Genomic DNA, 16,842 nt, shown 5'->3' with positions numbered 1-16,842 from the left:
TTAGATTATTGATTTGAGATCTTTCTTTTTAAATAGAGGCAAATATAGTACACTGTTTTCATTGCACCCCATAACATCTGGTATGCTGTGTTTTAATTTTCATTCATCTTAAAATATTTTCTAATTTCCTTTGTTATTTCCTTTTGACTCTCTGATTATGACTGGGTTTAATTTCCATGTATTTGTGAACTTGCCAAATTTCCTTGTTATTAATTCATAATTTCATTCCATTGTGGTTGGAGAACATATTTCATATGATTTCAATCTTTAAAAAATTATTTACACTTGTTTTATGGCCTAACATACATTTTATAGTGGTAAATGTTCCACATGTATTTGAAAAGGATGTGTTTTTTGTAGTTGTTGAATGGAGGCTTCTCTACCTCTCTGTTAATACAATTATAATATCATTCAAGTCTTTTACTAGCTTGATGATTTTCTGTCTAGTTCTTCTACTCATTATTGAAAGTGAGGTGTGGAAATTTCCAACTGTTACTACTGAATTGATTATTTTCCCCTTCAATTCTGTTAGCTTTTGATTCACGAGTTTGGGATTGTCAGGTATATATATGCTTATGATTTTTATATCTTTTAAACGACTTTTAATTATACATTTGTTAGTTGCTCACTCAAGTCTGGTTGTTTGAGACCCCATGGACTGTAGACCGCCAGACTCCTCCGTCCATGGGATTTTCCAGGCAAGAATTCTGGAGTGGGTTGCCATTTTTCCTTCAGGGGATCTTCCTAGCCCAGGGATCAAACCTTCTTTTCCTGTGTCTCCTGCATTGCAGGCAGATTCTTTACCCACTGAGCCATCAGGGAAGCCCAGGGATTGTTATAAGGATTACAATTAATGTCTTAATTTATAAGAATCTAGTTCAGATTTATACCTAATTCATTACAATAGTATACAGAAACTTTGCTCCTGTATAACTTCATCTTCTCTTCCTGTGTGCTGTTACTGTCGTGCAAAATATACCTTTACAGATTGTGTGTCCATCAATAAAGAAAAAAAATAAATACTTTAGAAATTTGTAAGTCATTCTATCAAAGTGGTCATGCTAGTCTTCTCTTTATTGTTCCAACTTTAGTATATATGCTGCCAAACTGAGCACAGCATAAGGTTGTATTGTCATGAAAAGCTACTCTGGCTTCAGTATAGAAAATGAATTAAAGAGGAGGCCAATCTAGAATGAGAAAACTCAATAAAAGATGCTCAAATATGTCTGGTAAAAGATGATAGTGATATGAACTAGAGTTCAGGACTAGAGTACTAGAGAAGAGATGTAGGCAAATTAATTAATTTGAAAGATATTAAAGAGATAATAAACTAGCTTTGGTAAATGGATATAGAGTTGAACAAAATAAAGAAGTCAAAAATGATTAATTTTCCGTATTATGTAACTGAGGGAATTACGGTGCTATTCACAGAGAGAGAGATAACACTGAAATTGAAGCTTTGGGAGAAACTATGATGAGCTCAATTTTGGATATTCTGAATTTGTGATTCTTATAAGATACTTAGATGGAAATAGGAAATGTTCAATAAAGATGATGAAAGACTTGAGAGTGATTAATGTGTATATTGTAATGGAAGTCTTGAGAGTTTATTAGAATGTCCAATAAGATAAACAGAAAAATATAAAGTGATAATAGAAGAGGACCAAGGATGGAATACTAAGGAATAATACTATTTCGAGTTTAGAGAAGTGGATTCTTAACAAAAGGGTTAAGAAAGGTTAAGAGTGTGTTGTCTTAAGAAAACAAGGGGAGTGTGTTGTCATGGAAGTTGAAAGAATGAACTATTTCAAGAATTGAGATGCCACAGGAAATAGAAACCTTATTATTTTTACTGTAGTTAGCAATAAGGAAGACCATTAATAAAAGTGGTATATTAAAGTTGGTTGCAAATTCTTTCCTCTTCCTCCCATCAAGAAGTGAAATTTATTTCCTTCCCCTTGATTCTAGACTGCTTTGTGTTTGTATTGACCAATAATATATGGCAGAAGTGAAACTGTTAACTTTGAGACTGCTGCTGCTGCTGCTAAGCTGCTTCAGTTGTGTCTGACTCTGTGCGATCCCATAGACGGCAGCCCACCAGGCTCCCCTGTCCCTGGGATTCTCCAAGCAAGAATACTGGAGTGGGTTGCCATTTCCTTCAACTTTGAGACTGGGCAGCTTCTATTTTCACAGACTTGAAACATTCCTCCTAAAAATCTAGCATTCATGCTGTGGGAACCCCACACATGACGGTACCATGAAGGGAAGGACTCAAGCTTCCAGCCAAGAGCCAACATCACCTCCCAGCCCTGTGAATGAACCATAGGGGATGTTCTAGTCCAGTCAAGCCTCCAGATGACCACAGCTCCAGACAACACAATGCAGGACAGAACTATCCACCTGTGCCTAGTCAATCCCCAGGATTATGAAAGACAATCAGTGGTGGCTGCTGTTCTAAATGACTAAGTTTTGGGTTTGTTTGTTACTCAGTTTTTACCCTATTTTATGACCATTCTGTAACATCTGTAAAAGACCATATCCTGTTGGAGTATAGCAGATGTAAATTGCCATAGGTTGAAGAGTGACTTGAAGGGTAGTAACTGGAGACAACTATTTTGATAAGTTGATAGTGAAAGAAAGAGGCTAGCTAGAGTGTCATATGTAAGACAGTTGATGTTTGACAAAGATGTTATGTTAGTTTTTTTTACTACTTTTAAAATGGTGTTTAAGAAGGTGCTAGTATAAGCAGAAGATATTGATGATACAGAGGAGAGATGAGTTAATTGATGGAGGGAGGTTCTGAAGAGATGGGAGAAAAATCTATTCAAGCTCTTCCAGAAAGGGTCTGATTGGTCTCATTAGATGTGATCCAGCCAAAAGGTCCTGATCAGTAGACTCTCAAATCCTGACTCAATGGCAGTTACCCTATGGATAGCTGCTTTTGGCTCAGATACTAACCATTTTTCTAATTATTTATGGCTAGAATCCTAGGTTGTATTTGTTAGGATTTGGGGAGGGAGCTACAGGTAACATAAGATTTATTTCTAAGAGACTGAAACATAAATCTGAAGTGTGAGGGTTGGTTAATTCAGCAGCTCCACAGCATCATCGAGGTCCCAGGTTCTTTCCATCATGCTACTCTGTTACCCACAGACTTTTGTCTTACTCTTTTAATTTCAGTTCAGGTCAGTTCTGTCACTCAGTTGTGTCTGACTCTTTGCGACTCCCTGGACTGCAGCACACCAGGCCTCCCTGTCCATCACCAACTCCCAGAGTTTACCCAAACTCAAGTCCATTGAGTTGATGATGCCATACAACCATCTCATCCTCTGTTGACCCCTTCTCCTCCTGCCTTTAATCTTTCTCAGCATCAGGGTCTTTTAAAATGAGTCAGTTCTTTGCATCAGGTGGCCAAAGTATTGGAGTTTCAGCTTCAGCATAAATTCTTCCAATGAATATTCAGGACTGATTTTCTTTAGGATGGATTGGTTGGAACTTCTTGCAGTCCAAGGAACTCTCAAGAGTCTTCTCCAACACCACAGTTCAAAAGCATCAATTCTTCGGCACTCAGCTTTCTTTATAGTCCAACTCTCACATCCATACGTGACTACTGGAAAAACCACAGCTTTGACTAGATGGACGTTTGTTGGCAAAATAATGTCTCTGCTTTTTAATATGCTGTCTAGGTTGGTCATAACTTTCCTTCCAAGGAGCAAGCGTCTTTTAATTTCATGGCTGCAGTGATTTTGGAGCCCAGAAAAATAAGTCTCTCAGCATTTCCACTGTTTACTCATCTATTTGCCATGGACTGATGGGACCAGATGCCATGATCTTAGTTTTCTGTATGTTGAGCTTTAAGCCAACTTTTTCACTCTCCTCTTTCACTTTCATCAAGAGGCACTTTAGTTCTTCTTCACTTTCTGCCATAAGGGTTGTGTCATCTGCATATCTGAGGTGATTGATACTTCTCCTGGCAATCTTGATTCCAGCTTTTGCTTCATCCAGCCCAGAATTTCTCATGATGTACTCTGCATATAAGTTAAATAAGCAGGGTGACAATATACAGCCTTGATGTACTTCTTTCCTGATTTGGAACCACTCTGTTGTTCCATGTCCAGTTCTAACTGTTGTATCCTGATCTGCATACAGATTTCTCAAGAGTCAGGTCAGGTGGTCTGGTATTCCCTTCTCTTTCAGAATTCCCCACAGTTTGTTGTAATCCACAGAGTCAAAGGCTTTGGCATAATCAATAAAGCAGAAGTAGAAGTTTTTTTGGAACTCTCTTGCTTTTTCGATGATTGAATGGATGTTGGCAATTTGATCTCTGGTTCCTCGGTCTTTTCTAAATCCAGCTTGAACATCTGGAAGTTAACAGTTCACTTACTGTTGAAGCCTGGCTTGGAGAATTTTGAGCATTACTTTACTAGTGTGCAAGATGAGTGCAATTGTGCAGTAGTTTGAGCATTCTTTGGCATTGCCTTTCTTTGGGATTGAAATGGAAACTTACCTTTTCCAGTCTTGTGGCCACTGCTGACTTTTTCAATTGCTGATACATTGAGTGAAGCATTTTCTCAGCGTCATCTTTTAGGACTTGAAATAGCTCAACTGGAATTCCATCACCTTTACTAGCTTTGTTCACGGTGATGCTTCCTAATTGATTTCGCATTCTGGGATGTTTGGCTCTAGGTGATTGGTCACACCATTGTGATTATCTGGGTCATGAAGGGTTTTTTTTGTATAGTTCTTCTATGTATTCTTGCCACCTCTACTTAATATCTTCTGCTTCTGTTAGGTCCATACCATTTCTGTCCTTTATTGTGCTCATCTTTGCGTGAAATATTCCCTTGGTATATTTAATTTTCTTGAAGAGATTTCTAGTCATTTTCTATTGTTTTCCTCTACTTCTTTACACTGATCACTGAGGAAGACTTTCTTATCCCTCCTTTCTAGTCTTTGGAACTCTGCATTCAAATGGGTATATCTTTCCTTTTCCCCTTTGCCTTTCATGTTTTCTTTTCTCAGCTATTTGGAAGGCCTCCTTGGACAACCATTTTGCCTTTTTGCCTTTCTTTATCTTGGAGATGGTCTTGATCACTGCCTCCTGTACAATGCGCCGAACCTCCGTCCGTAGTTCTTCAGTCACTCTGTCTATCAGATCTAATCCCTTGAATCTATTTGTCACTTCCACTGTATAATCATAAGGGATTTGATTTAGGTCATACCTGAATGGTCTAGTGGTTTTCCATTTTCTTCAATTTAAGTCTGAATTTGACAATAAGGAATTCATGATCTGAGCCACAGTCTGTTCCCGATCTTGTTTTTGCTGACTGTATAGAGCTTCTCCATCTTTGGCTGCAAAGAATATAATCAATCTGATTTTGGTGTTGACCATCTCGTGATGTCCACGTGCAGAGTCTTCTCTTGTGTTTTTGGAAGAGGGTATTTGCTTTGACCAGTGCATTCTCTTGGTACAACTCTGTTAACTTTGACCTGCTTTATTTTGTACTCCAAGGCCAAATTTGCCTGTTACTCCAGGTATCTCTTGACTTCCTACTTTTGCATTCCAGTCCCCTGTAATGAAAATGACATCTTTTTTGGCCTTGTCGGTTTTCATAGAACTTTTCAACTTCAGCTTCTTCAGCATTACTGGTTGGAGCATAGACTTGGATTACTGTGATATTGAATGATTTGCCTTGGAAACAAACAGAGATCATTCTGTCATTTTTGAGATTGCATCCAGGTACTGCATTTCGGACTCTTTTGTTGACTATGAGGGCTACTCCATTTCTTCTAATAGATTCTTGCCCACAGTAGTAGATATAATGGTCATCTAAGTTAAATTCACCCATACCAGTCCATTTTATTTCTCTGATTCCTAAAATGTTGTCATTCGCTCTTGCCATCTCCTGTTTGAGCACTTCCAATTTACCTTAATACATGGACCTATCACTCTAGGTTCCTCTGCAATATTGCTCTTTATGCATTGGACTTACTTCCATCACCAGTCACATCCACTACTGGGTGTTGTTTTTGCTTTGGCTCTGTCTGTTCATTCTTTCTGGAATTATTTTTCCACTGATTTCCAGTAGCATATTGGACACCTACCGACCTGGGGAGTTCATCTTCAGTGTCCTATCTTTTTGCCTTTTCATACTGTTCATGGGGTTCTCAAGGCAAGAATACTGAAGTGGTTTGCTATTCCCTTCTCCAGTGGACCCCGTTTTGTCAGAACTCTCTGCCATGACCCGTCTGTCTTGGGTGGCCCTACACTGCATGGCTCATAGTTTCATTGAGTTAGACAAGGCTGTGGTCCATGTGATCAGATTGGTTAGTTATCTGTGATTGTGATTTTCAGTTTGTCTGCCCTCTTAGGTTGACTCCTGTAATTATCTCAAGATAAATACTGCTGCCCATGGGTTCATAGTCAAAAAAGGTCATGTCAGGGGACAGAAACAGGAGGTTTCTCCTTGCATGTTTCTTCACCCAAAGTCCAACAGCAGACTTCTCTAACAGTTAGAATCTCATCATAAGCTCAGTCAACAATAAGGCTGATTTTAGGTAGGTGGTTTAAACTTTCTGAGCTTCATTTTCCTCAAATGTTAAATGGGTAGCAGAGTACCTACCTCAAGATTATAATAAGGAATATTCTATTAAGTGCATAGCATAGTGGTTGTCTCACAGAATCTCTTTTCATCCTCTCTATCCCTCATACTGTGTTTAGAGTTTATTTTCTAAGAGGCAAACTTGAGGTTCTTCTCCCATTCTTAAATGGGATACTGCAGCCAGCTTAAATAAATTTGGTTCATCTTCTGGTGCTGGGGTCTACTCTCCTGAAAGCACTCAGAAGAGAGAAAAAATATTTAGATATATATTATAAAGGACTACCAAGAAGAGTAGTACTAAAGAACATTCTAACCATTGGACAATTGAACTTATCTCTCATGCTACTAAGGTCATGCTTAAAATCTTGCATGCTAGGCTTTAGCATTACACGAACCAAGAACTTTCAGATGTCCAAGCCAGATGATACCACTCTAATGGCAGAAAGCAAATAGGAACAAAGCGTCTCTTGATGAGAGTGAAGGAGGAGAGTGAAAGAGGCAGTTTAAAATTAAATATTAAAAAAATTAAGATCATGGCATCCAGCCCCGTTACTTCATAGCAAATAGAAGAGGAAAGGGTGGAAGTAGTGACAGATTTCCTCTTTTGGGGCTCTCAAATCACTGTGGATGGTGACTGCAGCCATGAAATAAGAAGATGATTGCTTCTCAGCAGGAATGTTATGAAAAACCTAGACAGTGTGTTGAAAAGCAGAGACATTACGCTGCTGACAAAAGTCCATATAGTCAAGGCTACAGTCTTTTCAGTGGTCACGTATGGTTGTGAGAGCTAGACCGTAAAGAAGGCAGAGCACCAAAGAATTGATGCTTTCGAACTGCGGTGCTGGAGAAGACTCCTGAAATTTCCTTGAACATAAAGAGATCAAACCAGTCAATCTTAAGGGAAATCAACCCTAAATTCTCATTGGAAGGACTGATGCAAGAGCTGAAGCTCCAATATTTTGGTCACCTGATGTAAACAGTTAATTCATTGGAAAAGTCCTTGATGCTGGGAGAGACTGAGGGCAGAAGAAAAGGGCATCAGAGGATAAGATGGCTGTATGCAGTCACTGATGCAATGGACATGAGTTTGACCAAACTCTAGGAGATGGTGAGGGACAGGGATGCCTGGCGAGCTGCAGTCCATGGGGTTGCAAAGAGTTGGACACCACTGGACAATTAAACAACAACGACAATAAAGGATAAAGTATGGATGGGCAAGTAACAGTATCTACAACATAGGAGCACCCACGTGTAAGAAACTGATCTGGTTGCCTTGATTCTAGGGCTGTGAGATTACTGTGTGCTGGGCAGGAACCAAGGCATCAGAGTGTTCTACCTTGGTAAGGGGGAATCCAGTGCCTAGGGTAGGAGTCCAGCCATAGATAGAGTAGAGATACTGATTTATGTGTTTGGGTGATAAAGTAGGTGAATGTTCAGAGTGATTTATTCTTATTCCAACTATATCTCTCATAGAATGGCCCTGGGCTCCACTACAGCCTTGAGTCTGAGCCAGAATAGTAAATCATAAAGTTCCTTGAGCTCCAAAGAGAGTGCTAACGTGAATACTAAATAGCATTTGTGTTATCACGTCACTCAATAAAAATATAAACCATGCATTATCGAATGCAGTATGCCTTCTCTAGAATCAATCAGATTTCCCATCTAGACTTTCCTTTTGCTGCTCTCAATAGACACACTGCCATCTACCGAAAATAAAGCACCCATAACCATGGTACCCCAAGGGATTCCCAAGAGAGCCCCCCTTTCTGTGCGCTCCCTGTCTCACTCAGTTCCCAGATGGACTGGAGGGAGTAGGCGGATCCACAGGCTGTTCTCCTGTCACAAACTGCAATACATCTGTTCCCTGGTGCTTTCTGAGAGCAGCAAGAGTAAGATGGTCCTAGAGGACCTAAGGAGCTTGGCCAGAAATTTTAAAATGTCTGTGAAAGCTCTTTTAGGCTATCCTTTTGCCTTCAACCGAATATGCACTTCAGTGGTCCTATTAATACATAGGCAAGGCACTCTTTTATAGTAAAACATGAAAGGATTATTGACATGTCTTTCTTTAAGTAATTATGATGTTTCCATGTGATAGTGTAGCAATGTATCAAATTTCTTTTATCTTTGTGAGATTTTTAGTAGGTAGAAGAGATAAGAGGTTTAATCACATAATCCTGGAACTTTAATGAAGACTGCCATGTCTTTGGGATTTGTGGATAACCTATGTTGCTAATTAAGAAGAGGAGGCAAGAATACTCAGAAGAACTGTACAAAAAAGATCCACATGACCCAGATAATCACCATGGTGTGATCATTCACCTAGAGCCAGACATCCTGGAATGTGAAGTCAAGTGGGCCTTAGGAAGCATCACTATGAACAAAGCTAGTGGAGGTGATGGAATTCCAGTTGAGCTATTCAAATCCTGAAAGATGATGCTGTGAAAGTGCTGCACTCAATATGCCAGCAAATTTGGAAAACTCAGCAGTGGCCACAGGACTGGAAAATGTCAGTTTTCATTCAAATCCCAAAGAAAGGCAATGCCAAAGAATGCTCAAACTACTGCACAATTGCATTCATTTCACACTCTAGTAAAGTAATGCTCAAATTCTCCAAGCCAGGCTTTAGCAATACATGAACCATGAACTTCCAGACGTTCAAGCTGATTTTAGGAAAGGCAGAGGAACCAGAGATCAAATTGCCAACATCCAATGGATCATGGAAAAAGCAAGAGAGTTCCAGAAAAACATCTATTTCTGCTTTATTGACTATGCCAAAGCCTTTGACTGTGTGGATCACAATAAACCGTGGAAAATTCTTCAAGAGATGGGAATAGCAGATCACCTGACCTGCCTCTTGAGAAACCTATATGCAGGTCAGGAAGCAACAGTTAGAACTGGATATGGAACAACAGACTCGTTCCAAATAGGAAAAGGAGTAAGTCAAGGCTGTATATTGTCACCCTGCTTATTTAGCTTATATGCAGAGTACATCATGAGCAATGCTGGGCTGGATGAAGCACAAGCTGGAATCAAGATTGCTGGGAGAAATATCAATAACCTCAGATATGCAGATGACACCACCCTTATGGCAGAAAGTGAGGAAGAATGAAAGAGCCTCTTGATAAAAGTGAAAGAGGAGAGTGAAAAAGTTGGCTTAAAGCTCAACATACAGAAAACTAAGATCATGGCATCTGGTCCCATCACTTCATGGCAAATAGATGGGGAAACAGTGGACACAGTGGCTGACTTTATTTTTCTGGGCTTGAAAATCACTGAAGATGGTGATTGCAGCCATAAAATTAAAAGATATTTGCTCCTTGGAAGGAAAGTTATGACCAACCTAGATAGCATATTAAAAAGCAGAGACATTACTTTGCCAACAAAGGTCCGTCTAGTCAAGGCTATGGTTTTTCCAGTGGTCATGTATGGATGTGAGAGTTGGACTATAAAGAAGGCTGAGCACTGAAGAATTGATGCTTTTGAACTGTGGTGTTGGAGAAGACTCTTGAGAGTTCCTTGGACTGCAAGGAGATCCAACCAGTCCATCTTAAAGGAGATCAGTCCTGGGTGTTCATTGGAGGGACTGATGTTGAAGCTGAAACTCCAATACTTTGGCCACCTGATGGGAAGAACAGATTCATTGGAAAAGACCCTGATGCTGGGAAAGATTGAGGGCAGGAGGAGAAGGGGATGACAGAGGATGAGATGGTTGGATGGCATCACCGACTCGATGGACATGGGTTTGAGTGATCTCTGGGAGTTGGTGATGGACAGGGAGGCCTGGCGTGCTGCGGTTCATGGGGTTGCAAAGAGTCGGACATGACTAAGCGACTGAACTGAACTGAACTAGGTTGCTAAGGAAATTCACATATGCCAAACTGCACAGTCTAGTTAAATGTGTCTTCTTCAGGTCACAGTGTCTCTTGGTTGCATAAATGAAGAAACAAGAGAAAGATAGTTGCCAACATTTAGTCATCATGGTCAGGAATAAAATAGAAAACTGAAGCTCTTTAAAATACACAGCCTTCTACAGGGCATACTCAACTCCTGCCCTCTCCACGTCTTATTCTACCATGCCTCCTCCCAAGGAATCTTGGCTCTGACTGGTGGCTAGCCCTTTAGGGACCAATTATAATTTAAAGCTTTGGTTTGAATTGATTTTGATCTGGCTTTTGGTAGTCAGGCCTGGCTTCTCGTCCATTTGCCTCTCCAAATCTGGCCCCATTTTCTCTAGTCCACTTGCTGCTCATTCTTTTTGCTTTCTTTTTATTTGATTTTCCAAAGCAAAAATTCCCACAGTTAAGTTTGTGATCTGGTAGTTTATCATGAATATTCGTGAAATTGCCTCATTAAAAGGGTCATTTGAAGCTGAAACCTAGGTATCTGTTACCACGGGAACCAACAACAACTATTTAGAGCTGCCTGCTTAAACTAGTTAAGGTAAGGGTTGCTGTTGGCAGGAGGTTGAAGGCAGGCCATCAAAGACTACTGGGTGGAGTAGACTCTGGTCTGGACTTCTCAAACTTATGTTGGATAGTCTTCTGGGTTGGTGCTATGCTCCTGAATTCTCTACATGATGCAGTTTAGAAACTGGAAGTTCCTTTCTCCATCAGATTACTGAGGAGAGTTTGAATTATAAGTTTACAACTTGAAACTTACTTGATCACACTTTATGTGTTCCTGAGCCAGTCATTTACCTATCTGTGCCTTGTTATCAATTTTAAAAATGTGCAAAATATTCCCTGTGTCACCAGGGTATATAAGCATCAGTGAGGCAATAAAAGTAAAACCTTTTTGAAAACAGGGTGCTACACTCATGCAGACTAAAATCCATGCTCGAGTCTACAGCTGTTCTCTAGAACCTGTTTTGGTTGCTATCACTCAACCTTCTTTCTCAAACAAAAGACAGTTTCTTCAATAGAGAGCAGTGTCAAACTAACCTTAGTGATTGCCTCTGCAAACCAGGATTCTCCAAGAGTTCCATTACCCACTGGGTCTGTAAAAGTGAACACTGGCAATTAGGCATGTCTTGAAATGTTGAAAAGGTGGTTATAAAGAAAAAAGTATATTTGATAAATAACCAAGGTTACAAGAAGTGCAAATTACATTCCTTCACCTTTTTTTCCTTTGCCTTTCAGTTGCAATTTTGGACAGAATATTAAAGAGATAATCAAGAGTGGCAGGCTTTGTATTAAAAAGAGAAAGAAATGTCAAGTCAGGCAATTCATATGGGAAATGCAGAAAGATCTATACACAAAAAAGTGCGTATTTACTTGGGAGTATTTTGTATGTGCCAAACTACATATCTTGTTAGTATTGTTTTCTTGGTAGGAATATAATGCATTTGAATAGGATTAGACAAAAATGACAGAAAAATACATCTTGGTGAATAAAGCAAGGAGCCAAATAGACAAAGAGGAAGATACTGCATAGTGTTGACATTCTTATGACCACAAGAGAGGGCGTGCACTGGGGTGGAGTCTTGGCAGGAATTCTTATGGAACACAATACCCAGTATCATATAGAGGAGGGGTTGAGTTATGGATATAAGTGGATACATCAAATCTGTCAGATTTCTTGGGCACGACACCCTTTTGTCACTTCTCTTATTAGCACAACTGCCATAAGCATAAATAACTGAAGCGTTAGTGCAGATCTGATGACTCATTCATGTCCTGCATGAAGGAACTGGAGTGGACAGTACTCTTTCTTCAAGTGGTCATAAACAGGTAGTCTGCTACCTCTAAAGTTCTAAATTCCTTTCTTCTCACCAACTGGGTAGGGAATCAAACCTTCTCAAAGATAGGTGGGTGTGGAGGAGTTCTCAGAATGTTGAAAATAGTCAGATGTTGGAATCAGAATGGGTTCACCATAGTCAGATGTTGGAATCAGAATGGGTTCACCATCAAAGAAATATCTTACATGTGTTTTGAGAAAGAATACACAACATAATTCCTCAAAAAATTGCTAGTTTTATGGTTGTTAATGAGAAATATTCAAAGGGAAAAAAATACCTTTTACTGTTTACATTTCAAACCTTGTAAATCATGAAATGCAGTTTCAGTTTTTGGTGTAGGACCTATAGAGTAACATGGTTATTGCTGTTAGCTGTAAATACAGTTATTATGGTTGCAGCTTGCTCTTCCTAAAATAAAATTCAGCATTTGCTGAATTTAAGTTTAGCTTGGCTTACTTTTCTGCCAAATAGAATATAAGGATACTGCATATAATACTGTGCTAGCTTTTTTTTTCAACCAGAAATTTGAATGTTCTTATCATTTATTATAAAATTTGCATGCAAAAGCAAAATGGGAAATTTTAAGAGCATAATCTTTGGCATTAGATAGACCTAGTTCAGATCTTAACTATGCCACTTTCGTGATTGGTAGGCTTCATTTATCTATAAAAACTGGCTGAGAAAAATGCTTATCTCATATGATAGTTATGAGGCTGAAAGGAGCTCATGGATGTAGATTGTATTGGGGTATTTGCATAGCTTTTGAAAAGAATATTCATTCTCTCCACCCAAGTCCTGAAACAATTAAGAAACTCAATAGCTTACTTTCAAAAGCACCTGGACAACTCATACTCATAATGGTAATTCTGCAGTCCTCATTTGAAAAAAAGTACTTGAACCAGGATGAGTTCACATGGGTGGTTTGAGGGAGATGAATGTTAAGAGTGGACATTGACTACTATACAACAAGACTCAGGACAAGGACCTGGGTCAGATGATGCTATGCTATGCTAAGTCACTCCAGTCGTGTCCAACTCTGTGCGACCCCATAGACGGCAGCCCACCAGGCTCCCCCGTCCCTGGGATTCTCCAGGCACGAACACTGGAGTGGGTTGCCATTTCCTTCTCCAATGCATGAAAGTGAAAAGTGAAAGTGAAGTCGCTCAGTCGTGTCCGACCCTCAGCGACCCTATGGACTGCAGCCTACCAGGCTCCTCCATCCATGGGATTTTCCAGGCAAGTGGGTCAGATGAGGTGATGCCCAAATATAGCCTATATATATAAGCTAATATATATATATATACACAGAAATGCCATATGAATATATACTTAGACATGGAAGGGGGCAATTGAATGTCCAGAAGATCTGATGTAACCTTAACTCACTCAGATAATATCTAAAATGGTCCATGGCCCAATAGCTTGCATTTACACGTCTCTCCTGCAGAACTGCTGAATCCTATGCTTTATCAGATGGCTGTACTATTTTCTAAGTTCTTTACATATGTACATCGGTTATGATTCACTCAGCTAATATCTGTGTTGAACATCTCCATTAATCTGAACTTCTAGGGCAGAGTTAGGCCAACTACAGCCTGTGGCCAAATCTTGCCTGCCTGTTTTCATACAGCCCGTGAGCGAGGAATGGTTTTTACATATTCCAATGGTTGTAGGGGGAAAAAAAACAAAAGGGAAAAGAAGAATATTTTCTCACACATAAAATTTATATGAAATTCAAATTTCAATGTGTAAATAGCTTTACTGGAAATGAAAAAAAAAATAGCAAAAGAGTAAGGCAGACAGGAGACATGATCATCAATAACACTGACATTGGAGAGCATAGGCTTCCTGACCTGGAACACCAGAAATAGATTTACCACCTGGTCACAGTCCTAGACAATAGGTCTCCCACTGGGCAAAGGTCTTTTACAGCTTGCTTGAGATCAATTGGGAGCACATGCTCCCTGTGGGGAGATTTGCTACAGGGAGAGGCAGAGGCTGAATTATAAATAGCCAGTTTCTTCCGAGCTCACCAATGAGATGTATTACTCTCCTCCCAGGGAAGCTAAGTGAGGAGGTGGTTGAATCCAGGAGGGTTACAGCTCATGGAGTGCCCTCTCTGGGAGATAACAGTGGAAAACATAAAGACTATGAGTGTTCCTTCCAACAGAATGTTTAGCACACCACTTGGCACAAAGGAACATATATTATATATGATAGAAGATACATTGAAATATATTGAACATTTTAAGAGTTTATTTGAATAAAAATAAACTTGAATCAGGCATCATCCAATCTCACAGACTGAAAGGAGCTCTGAGCAGCTGTACCAAATGAAAGACTTTCATAGGCAGAAGAGAAAGGGTCATTTTTTACTAAGCAAAAAAGTGGGCTGGTTATTGCAAGGGTATTTTCCTTTAGGGGATGACATGAGTCTTTCAGGCAGATTACCAAACTAGTGATGATCAGGAGAGTCCTAACTGACTGGTTTGAGATTAACATTTCTGATAGAGCTGAAACTGCAATTACCCCTTCGTTTGGTGACCTGGTGCATAAATGACTCCATTTTGGGCTTGTTGTCTTGTTAACCTACGTCACCTATGTCTGTTATAGTTACTGACCCTTAAGGACAAGTGGGCTTCTCTGATAGCTCAGTTGGTAAAGAATCCACAATGCAGGACACCATGGTTCAATCCCTGGATTGGGATGAGTTGCTGGAGAAGGGACAGGCTACACACTTCAGTATTCTTGGGCTTCCCTCGTGGCTTAGCTAGTAAAGAATCTGCCTGCAATGCGGGAGACCTTGGTTCGATCCCTGGGTTGGGAAGATCCCCTGGAGAAGGGAAAGGCTACCCACTCCAGTATTCTGGCCCGGAGAATTCCACGGACTGTATAGTCCATGGGATCACAAAGACTGGACATGACTGAGCAACTTTCACTTTCAAGGAAAAGTGAAAATATAAATTTTATATTGGACCTTGATACATGTGTGAGAACGGTAGGTGGCAAGTCTACAAAAGTGGATGAAACCCGAACAAAAAAGGTCTTCATTGTCTATAATGTACATTTCCATTTTGTTTGGTAGAAAATGGGTAAGTAAAAATAATTTTAAGTTGAAGAGAGATCCTCAAGTTTACATGTCCTAACTCTAACTGTACTATGCAGGATTAAAAGAGTGTCCAGGAGCCAGGCACTGAGCTATGCACTTAAGATAATGTTCTCTCTTAATCACAACAATAATCTTGAGAATGATACATAATCATTATTCTGATTTTACAGATGAGAAAACTGAAGCTTTAGAAGTTTAAATAACTTAAGATACTCAGCTTGCAAATGAAAAACCTAGAATTTGATCTCTAGTTTACCTGACTCCAAGCCTCAGGACTGGCTTCATGGGCTTGTGACCTGTGCATTTACACTGGACTCTGTTCTTGGTATAATGCTTTGCTGTCACCATCTTAAAATTCTTAACAATTTTAGAACAAGAGGTCCTACATTTTTATTTTGCACTGTGTTTCAGTTCTGCCAAGACATCTTTTCTTTCCATTACCCCAGTCACCAGTTTTACAAGTCTGGAGGATTCTACACAAATAAAACTTTCCATTAATCAAAGAACTATGGAGAATTAATTATTCCACTCTAGGTGGAATAAATATGTAGACAATTATATATGAATGTTTTCACATTATACATACAAATATTCACAATTTAGAGCCAAATTTCCATCACCAGATGATCCTTCTTCAGATTCTCTTTGGTTGCTGGTACCTCCTCAGTGCTCTAAGTGGAATCAAGCCAAGAAGTGGTGAGAGCATGGTATGAGGTTTAGTGGGGGGTAAATATATTCATGTCTAAGCACATGTGTCTGGTTATATTCCAAGCCCAAGAACAAATTAATTTAGGATTATCTTTTTGATGCTTTCCATATTTCAACTCCCATCAGTTGGCACAAATAATTAAGGGATGATGGAACACACATTGGCACAATTTTGCAAAATTTTTGAGGCTATAGGCTACTGAAAGGCAGGCAGCTATTATAGAAGATGGGGGAGGGTATTTTAGAAGAATATGCTACATAAGCAGCACTTCACTAGTTTCTAATCACTTTCTTTAACCATGAACTCACAATACTACTCTGAATCTTTTCTTAAAAAACAACAACTTTTTTTTTCATTAAAGAAAAACACACATAAACAAACACACATATGCACACACACTATTACAAAATGGAAAGTAATGGGCATACAGTTTTTAACTTTTTCTTTTTCTAATTAATATACTGCGCTGGTTCAATCCCTGGGTCATATTAACATAGATTCCCTGGAGAAGGAAATGGCAACCTACTCCAGTCTTCTTGCCTAGGAACTTCCATGGACAGAGGAGCCTGGCAGCTATAGTCCATGGGATCACAAGAGTTGGACATGACTGAGAGAGTAACAACACAACAATTATTTTAAAGAACTTTTCCGAGTACTAGATTTGCTTTGCTGAAAGCCATATTGA

The 16,842-nt window shown here is 39.5% G+C and overlaps 1 protein-coding gene and 1 non-coding gene across 2 annotated transcripts in view; one reads left to right on the top strand and one right to left on the bottom strand.

Annotated features, from left to right (window-relative positions):
• LOC113900206 (translation initiation factor IF-2-like) overlaps nt 1-16,842 on the top strand; it is a 113,850-nt gene that overhangs the window by 86,755 nt on the left and 10,253 nt on the right. The window lies entirely within an intron of this gene.
• On the bottom strand, nt 1,009-1,115 carry LOC113881496. The gene has a single exon (XR_003508046.1). It is a non-coding gene; the product is annotated as a U6 spliceosomal RNA (small nuclear RNA).

The sequence above is a fragment of the Bos indicus x Bos taurus genome, chromosome 2 (genome assembly GCF_003369695.1).
Source record: "Bos indicus x Bos taurus breed Angus x Brahman F1 hybrid chromosome 2, Bos_hybrid_MaternalHap_v2.0, whole genome shotgun sequence".
Classification (NCBI taxonomy): Eukaryota; Metazoa; Chordata; class Mammalia; order Artiodactyla; family Bovidae; genus Bos; species Bos indicus x Bos taurus.
The sequence above is the reverse complement of the archived record's forward strand: the minus strand, read 5'-3'. Positions and strand labels throughout refer to the sequence as shown.